Below are 24,371 nucleotides of genomic sequence, written 5' to 3'. Positions count from 1 at the left end.
GGAAAAGAAAAACATATTATAGTAATAGTTTATGAAAATCTTCTTTTATCCTGCTGTATTTAGTTAATTGTATAAGCTATTTGTTACTTTAAAATCTACATACTTATTAAAAGACATATTGAAAGATGGTGGCATAGAAGGATCCTGAAATCACCTCCTCCAATGAACACAACAAAACTACAGCTGTAATGGGACAGTTCCCTCTGAAAAGGACCTGAAATCTAGCTAAACAGTGCCTCTACAACAAAAGATAAAAGGCCCACATCAAGATGGGTAGGAGGGGTAGAGACGTGTTCTTGCAAAAAGCCCCACCCCAGGGCAGAAATCCACAGTTGGGACTGATCTCATAATATGGAGCTTATTCTTGAGGGGACTGATCTCATAATATGGAGCTTATTCTTGAGGGGACTGATCTCATAATATGGAGCTTATTCTTGAGGAGCAAGGTGTCTGTGTCCCACATCAGGCAATCCAACCCTTGGGACCTGCACTGGAGAAATGAGCCCCCAAAGCATCTAGCCTTGAAAACCAGTGGGGCTTACTTCTAGGAGAACCGTAGGGAATGAAAAATCCACCCCTAAAGGCTCTTATACAGATTCACTAGCCCTGGGACCCAGCTCAAAAGCAACAGTTTGCAAGGCACCTAGACCCTATGTGAAGGAGACTCATTTGCTAATCTTAAAGCATCTGCTGGAGAGGCAAGAACCTGTTGGGACTCTCTCCTGGGATAGAGGTGGGTACCATTTTTGAATTCTCCTGCCTTGTTGGTCCTGGTGCAGATGGATGCCATTGTTGAACCCCTCCTTTATGTCTTTAAGTCTACTAGCCTCAATGGGAGCACCTTGCCCATGCACACTGCAGCTGTGGCCTATCCCACCACAGCCAGGTAGGCTGAGTACCCCATCCCATACCACATTCAAAACCTGCCTGGGCAGGGATGTGCAGCCCACACAGAAGATACCCCCTTGAGCACCTGGCTCTTGTGGCCCCGGGGGGTATTGCATTTTTGGACCTCATGTTTTTTTCGTTTTCTAAAGTGTATTTATTTATTTTGAGAAAGAGAACAAGCACAAGTGGGGGAGGGGCAGAGAGAGAGAGGGAAAGAGAGAATCCCAAGCAGGCTCCATGTTGTCAGCACAGAGCCTGATGCAGGGCTTGATCTCACAAACTGTGAGATTACGACCTGAGCTAAAGATCAAGAGTCAGAGGCTTAAGTGAGCTACCCAGGCACCCCTGTACTCCATGGGTTTGAAGCAATTAGAGACAGTGTTTGGGAGTTAGCATTCCCAGGGCACTGTACAAACAGAAGACTGAAACTCACCTGCAGTCTTGATGTGAAAAAGGCCTATTTTCTTGTCCTGGGGCATGTCATACAACCAGAGGCTGCAGAAGAGCTCTCAGGGAACATGAGTAGGAATTTACCATATTAGTGCCCTCACTTGGCCCCATCATAGCTCACTGATACCTCACAGAAAGGAGATTATACGCACGTCTAAAGCTATGGTTTTTGCAACTTTACCTAGGGGACACCTCTGGAACTGGTCTGGAAGTCAGCAGTGTTTATGATTGTGGACTCAAAGACTATTATTTGCATATCTTAAAAGATACTGCCTGACAATCTGGCTTACAATTAGCCTGAAACTAGGCACTGTCTGAGATCCCTCCCTTTGGAACAATGACAGGTCTTGGCATACCCTCAACAACTGGGACCTTTGAAGAACAAATTGTGCTACTTATAGATAACCAAAAGCCAGGGTATGGTTGAATTGGTAAGGTTTATTTCCAATGCAAGGTCATACTATACAATTTCATTTATATGTGGAACCTAAAAAATTAAAAAGCAGAAAGAGACCCATAGATAGAAAAAAATGTGTGATTGCCAGAGGGGAGGGAAGTGAGATAATTGGCAAAATGGGTGAAGGGGAGTGGGAGATACAGGTTTCTAGTTATGGAATGAATAAGTCATGGGGGTAAAAAGTACAGCATAGGGAATATAGTCAATCATATTGTAATAGTATTGTACGGTGACAGATGGTAGCAACACTTGTGGTGAATATAGTATAATGCATAAACCTGTCAAATCACCATGTTGTTGTATACCTGAAATTAATATACAATAGTGTGTCAACTATAATAAAAAATTTTAAAAGGAGGAGAGGTAGCTATCTTATGTAATACATAGAAACAAACATGGAGTCAGGCAAATTGAGGAGACAACGTATATGTTCAGATGCAAGAACAAGAGAAGACAGAAAAAGCCCTTAATGAAATGGATATAAGTAATCTACCTGATGAAGAATTCAAAGTAATGGTCATAAATATGCTCAACAAACTCAGGAGAAGAATGGATGAACACAGTGAAAACTTCAACAAAGAGATATTAAACCATAAAGTAACAAAGAGAAGTCACAAAGCTGAAGAATACAATAGCTGAAGTGGTAAATATGCTAAGAGGTTCAACAACAGACTAGACAAAATAGAATGGATGAGTGACCTGCAAGACAGGGTACCAGAAATAACTGAGGACAGTGAAAGGAAAAGAAAATTCAAAAAATTAAGATAGTTTAAGGGACATAGGAGACTATGAGAATAAAATCTGCATTATAGGGGGTCCTAAAAGGTCAGACAGAGATAAAAGGGTAGAAAACTTATTTTAAGAAATAATGGCTGAAAATTTTCCTAATCTAGGGAAGGAAACAGACAATCAGTTCCAGGAAGCCCACAGAGTTCCAAGTAAGAAAAAGCATTCAAATTAAAATGTTAAAAGTTAAAGAGAATCTTAAAAGAAGCAAGAGGAAAACAACTTGTTGCATATAAGGGAACCCCATAAGACCATCAGCAGATTTTTCAACAAAAACATTGTAGGGCAGAAGTGAGTGGGGTGGTATATTCAAGATACTGAAAGGGGAAAAAAAAAACATCTAACCTATAATTCTCTACCTGGTAATGTTATTAAGAATTAAAGGGGAGATAAAGAGTTTTCCAGACAAGCAAAAACTAAACCAATAAACCAGCCTCATAAGAAATATGAAAGAGAATTTCAGCTGAAAAGAAAAAGAATTAACTAGTAATGAGAAATCACGTGAAAGTAAAATATGACACTGATAAAGGCATATATATATTAAAGGTAGGGGATTAACTACATATAAAGCTAATAGGAAGATTAAAAGAAAAAATTAGTAAAATTAATTATATAATAATTAGTATAGGGATGCACAAAACAAGTTATTTATTAAATGCTTATCTTTTTTTTAAAAAAAAAGTTTATCCATTTATTTTGAGAGAAAAAGAGAGCACATGGCCACAAGTAGGGGAGGGGCAGAGACAGTGGGAGAGAGAGAATCCCAGTTAAGCTTCATGCTGTCAGCACAGAGCCCGATGTGGGGCTCATATCTCACAAACCACGAGATCATGATCTGAGCTGAAATCAACAGTCAGACGTTTAACCAACTGAGCTACCCAAGCACCCCAAGATTTATTTATTTTTTAATTTTTTTTAAGGTTTAAATTTCAGTTACTTAACAAAGTGTTACATTACTTCAGCTGTACAATATAGTGATTCAACAATTCCATACATCACCCAGTGATCATCACAAGTATACTCCTTAATCCCCATTACCTATTTAATCCATCCCCCCAAAACCCATCTGGTAACCATCTGTTTGTTCTGTGTAAGTAAGAGTCTGTTTCTTGATTTGTCTCTCTCTCTTTTTTCCCTTTGCTTTTTTTTTTTTTTTTGCTTACTAAATTTCAAAGATGAGTGAAATCATATGGTATTTGTCTTTCTCTGACTGACTTATTTCACTTAGCATTATACTTTATAGCTCCATTCATATTGTTGCAGCATTATACTCTCTAGCTTCATTCATGTAATTGCAAATAGCAAGATCTCATTTTTTTATAACTGAATAATATTCCATTGTATATATATATGCCCCTTCTTATTTATCCATTCATTAATTTATGGACATGTGGGCTGCTTCCATATCTTGGCTATTGTCAAAACTGCTGCCATGAACATGAGTTCATGTAACCCTTTGAATGAGTGTTTTTGTATTCTTTGGGTAATTACCCAGTAGTGCAATTGGATCATAGGAGAGTTCTATTTTTAAAGTTTTGTAAAGTTTATTTATTTTGAGAAAGAGAGCAGGAGAGGGGGAGAGAGAGGATCCCAAACAGGCTCTGAGCTGTCAGCATGGAACCAGACATGGGATTCAAACTCACAAACCTTGAGAGCTGACCTGAACTGAAACTGGCTGAGCTGCCCAGGTGCCCCTATTGCTAAGGTTATGAGGAATCTCCATATTGTTCCCCACAGTAGCTGCACCAGTTTGCATCCCCACCAACAGTGTAAGAGTGTTCCTTTTTCTCCACATCCTTGCCAATTCTTGACGTTTCTTGTGTTGTTGGTTTTAGCCATTAGAACAGGTGTGAGATGATATCTCCTTGTAGTTTTAATATGCATTTGCCTAATGGTAAATGATGATGAACATGTTTTCATGTGTCTGTGGGCAATCTGTATGTCTTCTTTGGAAAATGTCTTCTTTGGCAAAAATGTCTGATGATGCCTTGTGCTCATTTATTAACTGGAATATTTGTTTTTTTTGGATGTTGAGTTTTATAAGTTCCTTATGTATTTTGGATACTAAACTTTTATCAGAGATGTCATTTGCAAATATCTTCTCCCATTTCATAGGTTCCCTTTTAGTTTTGTTGATGGTTTCCTTCACTATGCAGAAGCTTTTTATTTTATGGCATACCAATAGTTTGTTTTGCTTTTGTTTCCCTTGCCTCAGGAGACATACAAGAAGGTGGTTGCCATGGCCAATGTCACAAAGAGGTTAATGGCTGTGTAATCCTCTAGGATTTTTAAGGTTTTAGGTCTCACATTTAGGTCTTTAATCCATTTTGAATTTATTTTTGTGTATGATGTAAGAAATTGGTATAGTTTCTTCCTTTTACAGTTTCTTCTTTTGCATATTGCCATCCAGTTTTACCAACTCCATTTGTTTTACAGGCTGTCTTTTTCCTGTTGGATACTTTCCTGCTTTTAAAAGATTAATTCACCATATACTTGTGGGTTTATTTCTTGGTTTTACATTCTGTTCATTGTTCTATACGTCCATTTTTGTGCCAGTACCATACTGTTTTGAAAACTGTAGTGTTTTTTATTATTTTGTTGTTTTTTTTTTAATTTTATATAAAATTTATTGTCAAATTGGTTTCCATACACCACCCAGTGCTCATCCCAACAGGTGCCCTCCTCAATGCCCATCACCCACTTTCCTCTCGCCCACCCCCCATCAACCCTCAGTAGCACTCAGTATTTAAGAGTCTCTTATGGTTTGTCTCCTTCCCTCTCTGTAACTTTCCCCCCCCTTACCCTCCCCGCTGCTCTTCAGTTAAGTTTCTCAGGATCCAACTATGAGTGAAAATGTATGGTATCTGTCTTTCTCTGTATGACTTATTTCACTTAGCATAATACTCTCCAGCTCCATCCACATTGGTATAAAAGGCCATATTTCATTCTTTCACATTGCCAAGTAGTATTCCATTGTACATATAAACCACAACTTCTTTATCCATTCATCAGTTGGTGGACATTTAGGCTCTTTACATAATTTGGCTACTGTTGAAAGTGCTGCTATAAACATTGGGGTACAAGTGCCCCTATGCATCAGCACTCCTGTAGCCCTTGGGTAAATTCCTAGCAGTGCTATTGCTGGGTCATAGGGTAGGTCTATTTTTAATTTTTTGAGGAACCTCCACACTGTTTTCCAGAGCGGCTGCACCAATTTGCATTCCCACCAATAGTGCAAGAGGGTTCCCGTTTCTCCACATCCTTGCCAGCATCTATAGTCTCCTGATTTGTTCATTTTGGCCACTCTGACTGGCGTGAGGTGATATCTGAGTGTGGTTTTGATTTGTATTTCCCTGATGAGGAGAGACGTTGAGCATCTTTTCATGTGCCTGTTGGCCATCTGGATGTCTTCTTTAGAGAAGTGTCTATTCATGTTTTCTGCCCATTTCTTCACAGAATTATTTGTTTTTCGGGTGTGGAGTTTGGTGAGTTCTTTATAGATTTTGGATACTAGCCCTTTGTCTGATGTGTCATTTGCAAATACATTTTCCCATTTCGTCGGTTGTGTTTTAGTTTTGTTGAATGTTTCCTTTGCAGTGCAGAAGGTTTTTATCTTGATGAGATCCCAATAGTTCATTTTTGGTTTTAATTCACTTGCTTTTGGAGATGTGTCAAGTAAGAAATTGCTGTGGCTGTGGCCAGAGAGGTTTTTTCCTGCTTTCTCTTCTAGGGTTTTGATGGTTTCCTGTCTCACATTCAGGTCCTTCATCCATTTTGACTTTATTTTTGTGAATGATGTAACAAAGTGGTCTGGATTCATTCTTCTGAATGTTGCTGTCCAGTTCTCCCAGCACCATTTGTTAAAGAGACTGTCTTTTTTCCATTGGATATTCCTTCCTACTTTGTCAAAGACTAGTTGACCATACTTTCGTGGTTCCAATTCTGGAGTCTCTATTCTATTCCATTGGTGTATGTGCCTGTTTTTGTGCAATTGCCATACTGCCTTATTGATTACAGCTTTGTAGTAGAGGCTAAAGGCTGGATTTGTGATGCCTCCCACTTTGGTCTTCTTCTTCAATATTACTTTGGGTATTCAGGACATTTTGTGGTTCCATACAAATTTTAGGATTGCTTGTTCTAGCTTCGAGGAGAATGCTGGTGCAATTTTGACTGGGATTGCATTGAACGTGTAGATTGCTTTGGATAATGTTGACATTTTAACAATATATATTCTTCCAATCCATGAGCATGGAATGTTTTTCCATTTCTTTGTGTCTTCAATTTCCTTCAAAAGCTTTCTATAGTTTTCAGCATACAAACCTTTTACATCTTTGGTTAGGTTGATTCCTAGGTATTTTATGATGCTTGGTGCAATTGTGAATGGGATCAGTTTCTTTATTTGACTTTCTGTTGCTTCATTATTAGTGTATAAGAATGCAACTGATTTCTGTACATTAATTTTGTATCCTGCGACTTTGCTGAATTCATGTATCAGTGCTAGCAGACTTTTGGTGGAATCTGTCGGATTTTCCATATATAATATCATGTCATCTGCAAAAAGTGAAAGCTTAACTTCGTCTTTGACAATTTTGATGCCTTTGATTTTCTTTTGTTGTCTGATTGCTGATGCTAGCACTTCCAACACTATGTTAAACAACAGTGGTGAAAGAGGACATCCCTGTCATGTTCCTGATCTCAGGGGGAAGCTCTTAGTTTTTCGCCATTGAGGATGATATTAGCTGTGGGCTTTTCATAAATGGCTTTTATGATGTTCAAGTATGTGCCTTCTATCCCAAATTTCTTGAGGGTTTTTATTAAGAAAGGATGCTGAATTTTGTCAAATGCTTTCTCTGCATCGATTGACAGGATCATATGGTACTTATCTTTTCTTTTATTAATGTGATGTATCCCATGGATTGATTTGTGAATATTGAGCCAGCCCCGCATCCCAGGAATGAATCCCACTTGTTCATGGTGAATCATTCTTTTTATATGCTGTTGAATTCGATTTGCTAGTATCTTGTTGAGAATTTGTGCATCCATATTTATCAGGGATATTGGCCTGTGGTTCTCTTTTATTGCTGGGTCTCTGTCTGGTTTAGGAATCAAAGTAATGCTGGCTTCATAGAATGAATCTGGAAGTTTTACTTCCCTTTCTATTTTTTGGAACAGCTTGAGAAGGATAGGTATTATTTCTGCTTTAAATGTCTGGTAGAATTCCCTAGGGAAACCATCTGGTCCTGGATTCTTATTTGTTGGGAGATTTTTGATAACTGAATCAATTTCTTTATTGGTTATGGCTCTGTTCAAGTTTTCTATTTCTTCCTGTTTGAGTTTTGGAAGTGTGTTGGTGTTTAGGAATTTGTCCATTGCTTCTAGGTTGTCCAGTTTGTTGGCATATAAATTTTCATAGTATTCCCTGATAATTGCTTGTATTTCTGAGGGATTGGTTGTAATAAATCTATTTTCACTTGTGATTTCATCTCTTTGGGTAATCTCCCCTTTCTTTTTGAGAAGCCTGGCTAGAGGTTTATCAATTTTGTTTATTTTTTCAAAAAACCAACTCTTGCTTTCATTAATCTGCTCTGCAGTTTTTTTAGAGCGTATATTGTTTATTTCTGCTCTGATGTTTATTATTTCTCTTCTGCTGGGTTTGGGGTGTTTTTACTGTTCTGCTTCTAGTTCCTTTAGGTGTGTTAGATTTTGTATTTGGTATTTTTCTTGTTTCTTGAAATAGGCCTGGATTGCAATGTGTTTTCCTCTCAGAACTGCCTTTGCTGCATCCCATAGCATTTGGATTGTTGTTTTTTCATTTGCATGTGTTTCCATATATATTTTAATTAGTTCTCTAATTGCCTGGTTGACCCATTCATTCTTTACTAGGGTGTTCTTTAACCTCCATGCTTTTGGACGTTTTCCAGACTTTTTCCTGTAGTTGATTTCAAGTTTCATAGCACTGTGGTCTGAAAGTGTGCATGGTTTGATCTCAATTCTTTTATACTTATGAAGGGCCATTTTGTGACCCAGTATGTGATCTATCTTGGAGAATGTTCCATGTGCACTCGAGAAGAAAGTATATTCTGTTGCTTTGGATGCAGTGTTCTAAGTATATCTCTCAAGCCCATCTGATTCAGTATATCATTCAGGACCCTTGTTTCTTTATTGGTTCCCTGTGTAGATGTTCTATCCATTGTTGTAAGTGGAGTATTAAAGTCACCTTCAATTACCACATTCTTATCAATAAGGTTCCTTATGATTGTGGTTAAGTGTTTTATGTATTTGGGGCTCATGTATTTGGCGCATAGCGATTTATAATTGGTAGCTCTTTCTGATGGATAGACCCTGTAATTATTGTATAGTGCCCTTTTTCATCTCTTGTTACAGGCTTTAATTTAAAGTCTAGTTTGTCTGATATAAGTATGGCTACTCCAGCTTTCTTTTGACTTCCAGTAGCATGATAGATAGTTCTCCATCCCCTCACTTTCAATCTGAAGGTGTCCTCAGGTCTAAAATGAGTCTCTTGTAGACAGCAAATAGATGGTCTTGTTTTTTTTTATCCATTCTGATACCCTATGTCTTTTGGTTGGCACATTTAGTCCATTTACGTTTAGTGTTATTATAGAAAGATACGGGTTTAGAGTCGTGATGTCTGTAGGTTTCATGGTTGTAGCGATACCTCTGGTACTTTGTCTCACAGGGTCCCCCTTAGGATCTCTTGTAGGGCTGGTTTAGTGGTGATGAATTCCTTCAGTTTTTGTTTTTGGGAAGACCTTTATCTCTCCTTCTATTCTAAATGATAGATTTGCTGGATAAAGGATTCTTGGCTGCATAATTTTTTTCTGTTCATCACATTGAAGATTTCCTGCCATTCCTTTCTGGCTTGCCACGTTTCAGTAGATAGGTCTGCTACCATCTTTATGTGTCTACTTTTGTATGTTAAGGCCCATTTATCCCTAGCTGCTTTCCGAATTCTCTGTTTTTATTTGTGTTTTGCCATTTTCACTAGATATATCATGCAGAAGATTGATTCAAGTTACGTCTGAAGGGAGTTCTCTGTGCCTCTTGGATTTCAATGCCTTTTTCCTTCCCCAGGTCAGGGAAGTTCTCACCTACGATTTATTCAGGTACACACCTTCAGCCTCTTTCTCTTTCCCTTCTTGTGTAATTCCGTGATACGGATATTGTTCCTTTTAATTGCATCACTTAGTTCTCCAATTCTCCCCTTGCACTCTTGGATTTTTTTATCTCTCTTTTTCTCAGCTTCCTCTTTTTCCATAATTTTATCTTCTAAGTCACCTGTTCTCCTCTCTGCCTCTTCAGTCCATGCTGTGGCTGCCTCCATTTTATTTTGAATCTCATTTATTGCATTTTTTAATTCCTCAGGATTGTTTTTTCAGTCCTTTGATCTCTGTAGAAATCGATTCTCTGCTTTCCTCTATGCTTTTTTCAAGCCCAGAGATTAATTTTATGACTATTATTTTCAATTCATTTTCTGTTACATTGCTTAAATTGTTTTTGATCAGTTTGTTAGCTGTTGCTAGTTCCTGGAGTTTCTTTTGAGGAGAATTCTTCCATTTCATCATTTTGGCTAGTTTCTGTCTCTTATGAATTTTAAAAGCTTGTTATGTACTCTGCACCTGCGAGCACTGCTATATTAAAGGAGGGTCAAACACTGTCCAGGGCCTGGCCCTTCACGAGGTGTTTTTTCAGAGATTGTTACTTGCTCTTTTTTTTTTTGTGACTTTGGTTATTTTATTCCCCTACTCGTAGTGATATTTTGGACCCTCCACCAGGCGTACTTTGATTTGTTTCTTGGAGTAGCCCTATCTTTTTTCCAGCTTTCCTATTTTCTTCCTAGTAGATTCAGTCTATTTTCCTCCCAGGTTCTGTTGTTCAAAGTCCTTTGGCTTCTGCACTTCTGTTTGAGAGACGCTCGAAGTATGTATCCCCCTACTTCTCTGCCATGTTGTCGCCTATTTTATTGATCACTGTAACTTTGCAATGTTATATGGCATTCAGAAATGTGATGCCTCCTGCTTTGTGTTTCTTTTTCAAAATTGCTTTGGTTAAATGAGGTTTTTTGTTGTTCCATAAAAATTTTAGGATTGTTCTAATTCTGTGATAAAAGCTTATAGTACTTTGATAGAATGTCTGAAATGTGTAGCTTACTTTGTATAGTATAGACCTTTTAGCAATATTTGTTCTTCCAGTCCCTGAGCATGGAATGTCTTCCATTTCTTTGTGTCTTCTTCAATTTCTTTCATTAGTGTTTTATAGTTTTCAGAGTCCAGGTCTTTCACCTCTCTGGTTAGGTTTATTCTTAGGTATCTTCTTATTTCTGGTACAATTGTAAGTTGTATTGATTTCTTAATTTCTCTTTTTGCTGCTTTACCATAATGTATATAAATTGCATGATATTTCTCCATCCCCTCACTTTTATTTTGCGGGTGTTGTTTGCTATAAAATCAGTCTCCCATAGGCAGCACATAAATGGGTCTTGTTTTTTTACCCAATTTGTTACCTTATATCTTTTGATTAAACTTTTTAGGCCATTTGTATTCAAAGTAATTATTGATAGATATGTGTTTATTGTTATTTTGTTATTTGTTTTGTAGATGTTTCTGAAAAATTTTTCTGATCCTTTCTTGTTTTTCTCTTTTCATGTCTTCCTGATTTTCAAAAATGATATATTCTGGATTTCTTTCTTTTTATTTTTGGTATATGTTTTAGTGGTTTTTGGTATATTGTTACCAGAAATTTTGTGTATTACCTCTTTTTTATATAGGAGTCTATATGGTCTTTTATGTTTGGACCCATTCCTTTTTTCTCTACTCCCTGCATTTAATGTGTATGTTGTTATAATCTATATCCTTTTCTCCTGTGAGATACTTGACTGATTTTTTTAACAGAAATATTCATTTTTACTGCTTCTGTGTTTCTTACCTTTATATTGTCACTTTTTGTTTCTCCTTTTTACTCAAAGAGTCCCCTTAAATATTTCTAGCTGGGCTGTTTTAGTGTTCATGAATTCCTTTATTATTTTTTTGCTGTTGTCTTAGAAACTCTATCTCATATTCTAAATCATAGCCTTGCTGGATAGACTATTCGTGCCTATAGATTTTTCCCATTCAGCATTTTGGTATACAATGTCACTCCCTTCTGGCTTGCATAAGTTCCATTTAAAAACCTCCTGCTAGCATTATGGGTTTTCCCTTTTAAGGTACTGTCTTCTTTTGTCTTGCTGCTTTTAAGATTTTGTTTTTATCACTATATTTTGCACATTTAATATCAATATGTGTTGGCCTATTATTGTTCATTTTGATGGGGGTTCTCTGTGCTTCCTGCATCTGTATATCTGTTTCCTTCTCCAGATTAGGGAAGTTTTCAGCTATTATTTCTTCAAATAAATTTTCTGCCTCCTTTTCTCCCTCTTCTTGTTTTGGGACTCTTATAATATGAATGTTATTAAATTTGATGGAGTCACTGAGATCACAAAGTCTGTTCTAATTTTGCATAATTCTTTTTTCTCTCCAGTTCAGTGAGAGTACTTTCCATAACTCTGTCTTCTAGATCATTAACTTGTTTCTCTGGTTCTTCCATTATTCTCTTCTTTCCATCAAGAATGTTTCTCATTTTGTTTATTGACGCCTTTATGTCTGCTATGTTATTCTTTATCTCTGTGTTAAGGGTCTCACTCATGTCTTACACTCCTTTCTTAATTGCAGTGAATGTCCTTATGATCATTGCTTTAAATTCTGTATTAGGCATGTTACTTATATCTGTTTCACTTAGATACCTGTCTATGGCCTTGTCTGTTCTTTCATTTGGTATAGATTTCTCTCATTTTGTCTGTCTCTCTCCATCTGCTTTTATATGTTAAAAAATTCAGCTATGTCTTCTGCTCTTGGAAGTAGTGCCTTTATGAGGAAGAGCTCTTAGAGTGTCCTTAGAGTGCAGTGTCCCATTTTCCTGAACCTGGCCTTCAGCAGAGTAACCTGTGTGTGTTGCTTGTGCTCTACAGTTGTGTCTGAGTCACATTTCTAGTAAATGTGTAAATCTAGTAAATCTAGTAAATGAGCTTATGGTTCTTCTACTCTACCCCCTTTTCCCGTAGACATCCAAAATGAACAGATTTAAAATCAACATTAAAAATAACATGTGAGGGGTAATAAAGATTTATAGGTTTAGAATACATTTAAATATCAGATAGTATTAACTTAAAATAGATTGATGTATATATAGGATATTAAATGTTAACCTCGTGTAATACAAAGCAGAAATCTATAGTAAAACAAAATATAATGAGAAAGGAATAATGCTAAGGAAATCACCAAACCACAAAGGAAAAATCCAAGAAAAAAAGAAAGGAACAGAGAGGAAGTAAAAAGAAAATGTTCAAGAATATATCAATAGATACATTCCTATCTATAATTACTATAAATGTAAATGGACTAAATTGTCCAAAGATACAGACTAGATAAGTTGATTTTTTTAAAAAAAGCAAGGTTCATTAATATGTTGCCTGTGCAATCACTGCAGATCTAAAAACATGAAGAAACTGAAAATGGAAGTATGGAAAAAGGTACTGCAGATCTAAGAACATGAAGAAACTGAAAGTGAAAGTGTAGAAAAAGGTATTCCATGCAAATGGAAAAGAAAAGAATACCCGTCTTTTGTATGTTGGGAGGTTTTTGATTACTAATTCAATCTCTTTCCTGGTTATTAATGTGTTTATGTTTTCTGTTTCTTCTGTTTCAGTTTTTGATAGTTTATACGTTTCAAGTAATTTATACATTTCTTCCAGCTTGTCCAATTTGTTGGTATATATTTTTTCATAATAGTTTCTTAAAATTACATGTATTTCTGTGGTACTAGTTGCTATTTCCCCTCTCTCATTTATGATTTTATTAATTTAGGTTCTTTCATTTATTTTTGATAAGTCTGGCTAGAAGTTTATTAATGATATTAATTTTTTCAAAGAAGTATCTCCTGGTAATTATATTAATTTTTTCAAAGAGTTATCTCCTGGTTTCATTGATCTGTTCTGTTTTATTTTTTTTAGGTTCTATATCAATTATTTCTGCTCTAATGTCTATTATTTCCTTCCTTTTGCGGATTTTAGGCTTCCACTTATTCTTTTTCTAAACCAATTAGGTGTAAGGTTAGGTTGTTTATGTGAGATTTTTCTTGATTCTTCAGGTAGGCCTTTCCATTTTAGGACCACTTTTTTTACTACATGCCAAAAAACTCCTGAAAACCAAAGTCTAGAGCCAGATGGCTTCTCCGGCAAATTCTACCATACGTGTAAAGAGTTAATACCTATTCTTTTTTTTTTTTTTATCTGCACTCCTATGTTTATTGTAGTATTATTCACAATAATCAAGATATGGAGACAAGCCATGTTTTGATTAACAAGTGAATGAATAACGAAGATGCACATATAAGTAATATATATACATATATTTATGTATATACATAATATTTATTTATTTATTTTTCTCAATATATGAAATTTATTGTCAAATTGGTTTCCATACAACACCCAGTGCTCATCACAAAAGGTGCCCTCCTCAATACCCATCTCCCACCCTCCACTCCCTCCCACCCCCCATCAACCCTCAGTTTGTTCTCAGTTTTTAAGAGTCTCTTATGCTTTGGCTCTCTCCCACTCTAACCTCTTTTTTTTTTTATTTTCCTTCCCCTCCTCCATGGGTTTCTGTTAAGTTTCTCAGGATCCACATAAGAGTGAAACCATATGGTATCTGTCTTTCTCTGTATGGCTTATTTCACTTAGCATCACACTCTCCAGTTCCATCCACGTTGCTACAAAGGGCCATATTTCGTTCTTTCTCATTGCCATGTAGTACTCCACTGTGTATATAAACCACAATTTCTTTATCCATTCATCAGTTGATGGACATTTAGGCTCCTTCCATAATTTGGCTACTGTTGAGAGTGCTGCTATAAACATTGGGGTACAAGTGCCCCTATGCATCAGCACTCCTGTAGCCCTTAGGTAAATTCCTAGCAGTGCTATTGCTGGGTCATAGGGTAGGTCTATTTTTAATTTTCTGAGGAACCTCCACACTGCTTTCCAGAGTGGCTGCACCAGTTTGCATTCCCACCAACAGTGCAAGAGGGTTCCCGTTTCTCCACATCCTCGCCAGCATCTATAGTCTCCTGATTTGTTCATTTTGGCCACTCTGGCTGGCATGAGGTGATATCTGAGTGTGGTTTTGATTTGTATTTCCCTGATGAGGAGCAACATTGAGCATCTTTTCATGTGCCTGTTGGCCATCCGGATGTCTTCTTTAGAGAAGTGTCTACTCATGTTTTCTGCCCATTTCTTCACTGGGTTATTTGTTTTTCCGGTGTGGAGTTTGGTGAGCTTTATAGATTTTGGATACTAGCCCTTTGTCCGATATGTCATTTGCAAATATCTTTTCCCATTCCGTTGGTTACCTTTTAGTTTTGTTGGTTGTTTCCTTTGCTGTGCAGAAGCTTTTTATCTTCATAAGGTCCCAGTAATTCATTTTTGGTTTTAATTCCCTTGCCTTTGGGGATGTGTTGAGTAAGATATTGCTACGGCTGAGGTCAGAGAGGTCTTTTCCTGCTTTCTCCTCTAGGGTTTGGATGGTTTCCTGTCTCATATTCAGGTCCTTTATCCATTTTGAGTTTATTTTTCTGAATGGTGTGAGAAAGTGGTCTAGTTTCAACCTTCTGCATGTTGCTGTTCAGTTCTCCCAGCACCATTTGTTAAAGAGACTGTCTTTTTTCCATTGGATGTTCTTTCCTGCTTTGTCAAAGACTAGTTGGCCATATGTTTGTGGGTCTAGTTCTGGGGTTTCTATTCTATTCCATTGGTCTATGTGTCTCTTTTTGTGCCAATACCATGCTGTCTTGATGATTACAGCTTTGCAGTAGAGGCTAAAGTCTGGGATTGTGATGCCCCCTGCTTTGGTCTTCTTCTTCAAAATTACTTTGGCTATTCAGGGCCTTCTGTGGTTCCATATGAATTTTAGGATTGCTTGTTCTAGTTTTGAGAAGAATGCTGGTGCAATTTTGATTGGGATTGCATTGAATGTGTAGATAGCTTTGGGTAGTATTGACATTTTGACAATATTTATTCTTCCAATCCATGAGCAGGGAATGTCTTTCCATTTCTTTAAATCTTCTTCAATTACCTTCATAAGCTTTCTATAGTTTTCAGCATACAGATCTTTTACATCTTTGGTTAGATTGATCCCTAGGTATTTTATGCTTCTTGGTAAAGTTGTGAATGTGATCAGTTTCTTTATTTGTCTTTCTGTTGCTTCATTGTTAGTGTATAAGCTTGCAACTGATTTCTGTACATTGCTTTTGTATCCTGCAACTTTGCTGAATTCATGCATCAGTTCTAGCAGACTTTTGGTGGAGTCTGTTGGGTTTTCCATGTATAATATGTCATCTGCAAATAGTGAAAGCTTGACCTCACCTTTGCCAATTTTGATGCCTTTGATTTCCTTTTGTTGTCTGATTGCTGATGCTCGAGCTTCCAACACTATGTTAAACAACAGCGGTGAGAGTGGGCATCCCTGTCTTGTTCCTGATCTCAGGGAAAAAGCTCTCAGTTTTTCCCCATTGAGGATGATGTTAGCTGTGGGCTTTTCATAAATTGCTTTTATGATCTTTAAGTATGTTCCTTCTATCCCTACTTTCTCAAGGGTTTTTATTAAGAAAGGGTGCTGGATTTTGTCAAAGGCCTTTTCTGCATTGATTGACAGGATCATATGGTTCTTATCTTTTCTTTTATTAATGTGATGTATCACATTGATTCATTTGCGAATGTTGAACCAGCCCTGCATTCTAAGAATGAATCCCACTTTGATCATGGTGAATCATTCTTTTTATATGCTGTTGAGTTCGATTTGCTAGTATCTTATTGAGAATTTTTGCATCCATATTCATCAGGGATATTGGCCTGTAGTTCTCTTTTTTTACTGGGTCTCTGTCTGGTTTAGGAATCAAAGTAATACTGGCTTCATAGAATGAGTCTGGAAGTTTTCCTTCCCTTTCTATTTCTTGGAATAGATTGAGAAGGATAGGTATTATCTCTGCTTTAAACGTCTGGTTGAACTCCCCTGGGAAGCCATCTGGTCCTGGACTCTTATTTGTTGGGAGATTTTTGATAACCAATTCAATTTCTTCACTGGTTATGGGTCTGTTCAAGCTTTCTATTTCCTCCTGATTGAGTTTTGGAAGTATGTGGGTGTTTAGGAATTTGTCCATTTCTTCCGGTTGTCCAATTTGTTGGCATATAATTTTTCATAGTATTCCCTGATAATTGTTTGTATCTCTAAGGGATTGGTTGTAATAATTCCATTTTCATTCATGATTTTATCTATTTGGGTCATCTCCCTTTTCTTTTTGAGAAGCCTGGCTAGAGGTTTGTCAATTTTGTTTTTTTTTTTCAAAAAACCAACTCTTGGTTTCGTTGATCTGCTCTCCAGGTTTTTTAGATTCTATATTGTTTATTTCTGCTCTGATCTTTATCATTTCTCTTCTTCTGCTGGGTTTAGGCTGCCTTTGCTGTTCTGCTTCTACTTCCTTTAGGTGTGCTGTTAGATTTTGTGTTTGGGATTTTTCTTGTGTCTTGAGATAGGCCTGGATTGCAACGTATTTTCCTCTCAGGACTGCCTTCGCTGCATCCCAAAGTGTTTGGATTGTTGTATTTTCATTTTTGTTTGTTTCCATATATTTTTTAATTTCTTCTCTAATTGCCTGGTTGACCCACTCATTCTTCAGTAGGGTGTTCTTTAACCTCCATGCTTTTGGAGGTTTTCCAGACTTTCTCCTGTGGTTGATTTCAAGCTTCATAGCATTGTGGTCTGAAAGTATGCATGGTATAATTTCAGTTCTTCTATACTTATGAAGAGCTGTTTTGTGACCCAGTATATGATCTATCTTGGAGAATGTTCCATGTGCACTCGAGAAGAAAGTATATTCTGTTGCTTTGGGAGGCAGAGTTCTAAATGCATCTGTCAAGTCCATCTTTTCCAATGTGTCATTCCGGGCCCTTGTTTCTTTATTGACCGTGTGTATAGATGATCTATCCATTTCTCTAAGTGGAGTGTTAAAGTCCCCTGCAATTACCACATTCTTATCAGTAAGGTTGCTTATGTTTATGAGTAATTGTTTTATATATTTGGGGGCTCCGGTATTCGGCACATAGACATTTATAATTGTTAGCTCTTCCTGGTGGATAGACCCTGTAATTGTTATATAATGCCCTTCTTCATCTCTTTTTCCAGCCTTTAATTTAAAGTCTAGTTTGTCTGATATAAGTATGGCTACTCCAGCTTTCTTTTGGCTTCCAGTAGCATGATCAATAGTTCTCCATCCCCTCACTCTCAATCTAAAGGTGTCCTCAGGTCTAAAATGAGTCTCTTGTAGACAGCAAATAGATGGGTCTTGTTTTTTTATCCATTCTGATACCCTATGTCTTTTGGTTGGCGCATTTAATCCGTTTACATTCAGTGTTACTATAGAAAGATAGAGGTTTAGAGTCATTGTGATGTCTGTATGATTTATGCTTGTAGTGATGTCTCTGGTACTTTGTCTCACAGGATCGCCCTTGGGATCTCTTGTAGGCTGTTTTAGTGGTGACAAATTCCTTCAGTTTTTGTTTGTTTGGGAAGACCTTTAGCTCTCCTTCTATTCTAAATGACAGACTTGCTGGATAAAGGATTCTCGGCTGCATATTTTTCCTGTTCAGCACATTAAAGATCTCGTGCCAATCCTTTCTGGCCTGCCAAGTTTCAAAAGAGAGATCAGTCACGAGTCTTATAGGTCTCCCTTTATATGTGAGGGCACGTTTATCCCTTGCTGCTTTCAGAATTTTCTCTTTATCCTTGTATTTTGCCAGTTTCACTACGATATGTCGTGCAGAAGATCGATTCAAGTTACGTCTGAAGGGAGTTCTCTGTGCCTCTTGGGTTCTATGCCTTTTTCCTTCCCCAGTTCAGGGAAGTTCTGAGCTATTATTTCTTGAAGTACCCCTTCAGCACCTTGCCCTCTCTCTTCCTCCTCTGGGATACCAATTATGCGTATATTATTTCTTTTTAGTGTATCACTTAGTTCTCTAATTTTCCCCTCATACTCCTGGATTTTTTTATCTCTCTTTTTCTCAGCTTCCTCTTTTTCCATAACTTTATCTTCTAGTTCACCTATTCTCTCCTCTGCCTCTTCAATCTGAGCCGTCGTCATTTCCATTTTGTTTTGCATCTCATTTAAAGTGTTTTTCAGCTCCTCCTGACTGTTCCTTAGTCCCTTGATCTCTGTAGCAAGAGATTCTCTGCTGTCCTCTATACTGTTTTGAAGGCTAGCGATTAATTTTATGATTATTATTCTAAATTCACTTTCTGTTATATTATTTAAATCCTTTTTGATCAGTTCATTAGCTGTTGTTATTTCTTGGAGATTCTTCTGAGGGGAATTTTTCTGTTTGGTCATTTTGGATAGTCCCTGGAGTGGTGCGGGCCTGCAGGGCACTTCCCCTGTGCAGTGGTGTATAACTGGAGTTGGTGAGTGGAGCCGCAGTCAGCCGTGATGTCTGCCCCCAGCCTACCCCTGGGGCCACAGTCAGACTGGTGTGTGCCTTCTCTGCCCCTCTCCTAGGGGGGGATTCACTGTGGGGTGGCATGGCCCCTCTGGGCTACTTGCACACTGCCAGGCTTGTGGTGCTGGGTATCTGGCGTATTAGCTGGGGTGGGTAGGCAAGGTGCACGGGGGCAGGAGGGGCAGGCTTAGCTCGCTTCTCCTTTGGTGATCCACTTCAGGAGGGGCCCTGTGGCAGCAGGAGGGAGTCAGACCCCCTGCCGGGAGGGGTGGCTCCGCAGAAGCACAGCGTTGGGTGTTTTCATGGAGCAAGCAAGTTCCCTGGCAGGAACTGGTTCTCTTTGGGATTTTGGCTGGGGGATGGGTGAGGGAGATGGCTCTGGCAAGCATCTTTGTTCCCCGCCAAATACCTCTGTCATCCCGGGGCTCAGCAACTCTCCCTCCCTTTGTCCTCCAGCCTTCCCGCTTTCCGAGCAAAGCTGTTAGCTTATGACCTCCCAGATGCTTAAGTCGCGCTTGCTGTCGGAACACACTCCGTCCGTCTGGCCCCTCCGCTTTTGCAAGCCAGACTCGGGGGCTATGCTTGGCCGGCAGGCTGCCCCTCCGCCCCGGCTCCCTCCCGCCAGTCCGTGGAGAGCGCACCGCCTCGCCGCCCTTCCTACCCTCTTCTGTGGGCCTCTCATCTGTGCTTGGCTCCGGAGACTCCCTTCTGCTAGTCTTCTGGTGGTTTTCGGGGTTAGTTAGGCAGGTGTAGGTGGAATCTAAGTGATCAGTAAGACGTGCGGTGAGCTCAGCGTCCTCTTACGTTGCCATCTTCTTCGAGAGCTATCGAGTTAATACCTATTCTTAACTATTCGAAAAAATAGAAAAGGAAGGGAAATTTCCAAATTTTATTCTGTAAGGCCAGCATTACCCTGATACCAAATCCAGATAATGACTTCACTAAAAAAGAGCTATAGGCCAATATCCCTGTTCATGTTGATGAGGCAAAAATTCTTGATAAAATACTAGCAAACCAAATTCAACAATACATTTAAAGAACCATTCACCACATTGAAATGGGATTTTTATCTGGGTTGTAAGCATGGTTCAGTATTCACAAATCAATCAATGTGATACACCACATTAATAAAGGAAAGGTTAGGAAACATATCATCCTTTCAATTGATACAGAAAAAGCACTTGATAAAATACATACAGCACTCATTGATGTTAAAAAACCCTCAACAAAGTAGGTTTAGAGGGAACATACCTAAGCATAATAAAGGCCATCTATAAAAGACCCGCAGCTGATATCATTGTTAGTGTTAAAAAGTTGAGAGTTTTTTCTCTATGTTCAGGAACAAGATAAGGATGTCCACTCTCATCACTGTTATTTAACATACTATTGCAAGTCCTAGCCACAGCAATCAGAAAACAGAAAGAAATGAATGGCATTCAAATCAGCAGCAAAGAAGTAAAATTTTCACTATTTGCAGATGACATGATAGTGTGTATAGAAAATCTAATAGACTCTACCAAAAGACTGCTAGAAATGATAAATAAATTCAGTAATGTTTCAGAATCCAAAATTAACATAAAGAAATATGTTGCATTTCTGTACACCAATAATGAAGCAGCAGAAAGAGAACTTAAGAAATCAATCTCATTTTCATTTGCACCAGATATAATAAGATACCTAGGAATAATCCTAACCAAAGACATGAAAGATGGTTATTCTGTAAAGTAAAAAACACTGATGAAAGAAATTGAAGAAGACACAAAGAAATTGGAAGGCATTCCATGCTCATCGGTTAGAATAACAAAAACTGTTAAAATGTGTATGCAACCAACAGCAGTGTATACATTTCATACAATGCCATGAAAATAGCAACTTCCCTTTACACAAAACTAGAACAAACAATCCTAAAATTGGTATGAAACCACAAAAAAATCTTGGATAGCCTAAGCAATCTTGAAAAAGAAATGAAAAGCTGGAGGCATCACAATTCTGGACTTCACATTATATTACAAACTATAGTGATAAAAACAGTATGGTACTGGCACAAAAATAGACACATGGGTCAATGGAACAAAATAGAAAACCCAGGAATGAACCCACAGATATATAGTCAACTAATCTTCAACAAAGCAAGAAAGAACATCCAATGGGAAGAAGATAGTTTCTTCAATAAATGGTGTTGATATAACTGGACTATTTTCTTAAATCAAAAACAAAAATAAATTCAAAATGGATTCAAGACCTAAATGTGAGAGCTGAAATCATAAAAATCCTAGAGGATTATACAGCCATTAACATCTTTGTCTTCAGCCATAGCAGTTTCTTACAAGATATGTCCCCTGAGGCAAAGGAAACCAAAGTAAAATAAATTTGGGGGACTTCATCAAAATAAAATTCTGCACAGTGAAGGAAACCATCAACAAAACTAAAAGGCAGCCTACGGAATGGGAGAATATATTTGCAAATGACATATCTGAAAAAGGTTTGGTATTGTAAATATATAAAGAAGTTATAAAACTCAATGCTCAAAAAGACATGAATAGACACTTCTCCAAAGAAGACATCCAGATGGTCAACCAACACATGAAAAACTGGTCAACATCACTCATCATCAGGGAAATACAAATCAAAACCACAATGAAATACCAACTCACACTTGTCAGAATGGCTAACATTAGTAACTCAGGCAACAACAGATGTTGGTGAGGATGCAGAGAAAGAGGATCTCTTTTGCACTGCTGGTAGGAGTGCAAACTGGTGCAGCCACTCTGGAAAACAGTATGGAGTTTCCTTGAAAAATTAAAAATAGAAGTACCCTATGACCCAGCAGTTGCAGTACTAGGTATTTATCCAAGGAATACAGGTGTACTGTTTTGAAGGGGCACACGCACCCCAATATTTATAACAGCACTATCCACAATATCCAAAGTGTGGAAAGAGCCCAAATGTCCATCGATGGATGAATGGATAAAGAAGATGTGGTACATATGTATATGCAATGGAGTATTACTCGGCAGTCAAAAAGAATGAAATCTTGCTATTTGCAACTACATGGATGGAACTAGAGGGTATTATGGTAAGCGAAATCATTCAGTCAGAGAAAGACAAATATCATATGACTTCACTCATATGAGGACTTTAAGACACAGAACAGATGAACACAAAGGGAAGCAAAAATAATATATAAACAGGGAGGAGGATGAAACATAAGAGACTCTTAAATATGGAGAACAAACAGAGGGTTACTGGAGGGGTTGTGGGAGGGGGGATGGTCTAAATGGGTAAGGGACATTAAGGAATCTACTCCTGAAATCATTGTTGCACTATATGCTAACTAACTTGGATGTAAATTTAAAAAATTAAATTAAATTGAAAGAAAAAAAAAACCTCTATTCAAAATAAATGAATTATCCAATTAAAAAATGGACAGAAGACATGAATATATGTTTTTTCAAAGAAGACATGCAAATGGCCTATAGATAGATGAAAAGATGCTCAAAATTACTCATCATCACAAAATTAAAACTACAATGAGATATCACCTCACACTTGTTGGAATGGCTAAAATCAACAATATAAGAAATAACAGGTGTTGGCCAGAATGTGGAGAAAGGGAAACCCTCTTGCCCTGTTGGTGGGAATGTAAACTGGTGCAGCTGCTCTGGAAAGCAGTAAGGAGGTTCCTCAAAAGGCAAAAATTGACCTACCCTATGATCTAGCTATTGTATTGCTTGGTATTTACTGAAAAAATACAAAAATACTAATTAAAATGTATACATGTGTTTTGATGTTTGTTGCAGAATAATGTACAATAGCCAAACTATGGAAACAGCCCAAGTGTCCATTGACTAATGAATGGACAGAAGATGTGGTATATATGGTTTATATATATATATATGGTTTTCTGTGTGTGTGTGTGTGTGTGTGTGTGTGTGTGTGTGTGTGTAATGGAATATTACTTAGCCATAAAAAGGATGAAATCTTGCCATTTGTAACAATGTGGTTGGAGCTGGAGAATACTATGCTAAGTGAGAAAAGTCAGAAAAAGATAAATAGCATATGACTTCACTCATATGCTGGATTTAAGAAGCAAAACAAATCAGCCATGGGAAAAAGAAAGACGTAACTGAAGAAACACTCTTAACAATAAGCAACAAACTCATGGTTAACAGAGGGGAGGTGGGTGTAGGATGGCTTATGTTGTTGATGGGGATTATGGACTTCGCTTGTGATAAGCACAGGGTGTTGTATGGATGTGTTGAATGAGTATATTTAACACCTGAAACCAATATAACACTGAAAGTTAACTAGCTGGGATTAAATAAAAAAACATTAAAAATGAAATTTTTTAAGGAGAAATAAACCACTGGTGAAACTGTACACATATTAGACAAACTTTCAAACAAAGATGGTAATAAAAGGTATAGAAAGGCATTACCAAATGGTAAAGGAAGGATAAGGAAAGATTGGCCTTAATGACACATTAGACCAGATGGACTTAATAGATATATAATGAATGTTCCATCTATAAGCCCCAGAGTACACATGGAACATTGTCTAGTATAGATCATATTTAGGTCACAAAACAAGTCTTAGTAATTCAAAAAGATTGAAATCATATCAACCATTTCTTTTTATCACAATAGTATAAAAGTAGAAATCCATTACAGAAGGAAGACTGGAGAAATCACAGATATGTGGGTATTTAAAGAAGATGCTACTGAACACTCATTGGATTGATTAGGATATCAACAAAGTGAAAAAAAAAAATACCCGGAGACATATGGAAATGGAAATATAACAGTCCAAAACATATAGGATGCAACAACGCAGTTTTAAGAGTTAAGTTTAGGGGAGCCTGGGTAGCTCAGTCGGTTGAGCTTCCAACTTTGGCTCTGGTCATGATCTCACAGCTTGTGAGTTCGAGCCCCGCATCCGGCTCTGTGCTGACAGCTTAGAGCCTGGAGCCTGCTTCGAATTCTGTGTCTTCCTCTCTCTCAGCTCCTCCCCCGCTCATGCTCTGTCTCTCTCTCTCTCTCTCTCTCTCTCTCTCTCTCTCTCTCTCTCTCTCCTTCAAAAATAAATAAAAACATTTAAAATAAAAAAGTTAAGTTTAACTGAGAATAAACTGAGGGTTGATGGGGAGTGGGAGGGCAGGGAGGGTGGGTGATGGGCATTGAGGAGGGCACCTGT

The 24,371-nt window shown here is 37.7% G+C and overlaps 1 protein-coding gene across 6 annotated transcripts in view; it reads left to right on the top strand.

Annotated features, from left to right (window-relative positions):
- Positions 1-24,371, top strand: part of BRWD3 (bromodomain and WD repeat domain containing 3) — a 242,818-nt gene that overhangs the window by 76,109 nt on the left and 142,338 nt on the right. The gene's annotated exons all lie outside the window — the stretch shown is intronic.

Source organism: Acinonyx jubatus, chromosome X (genome assembly GCF_027475565.1).
Source record: "Acinonyx jubatus isolate Ajub_Pintada_27869175 chromosome X, VMU_Ajub_asm_v1.0, whole genome shotgun sequence".
Taxonomy (NCBI): domain Eukaryota; kingdom Metazoa; phylum Chordata; class Mammalia; order Carnivora; family Felidae; genus Acinonyx; species Acinonyx jubatus.
Note: the sequence above shows the minus strand (reverse complement) of the source record. Positions and strands in the feature narration are given on the sequence as shown.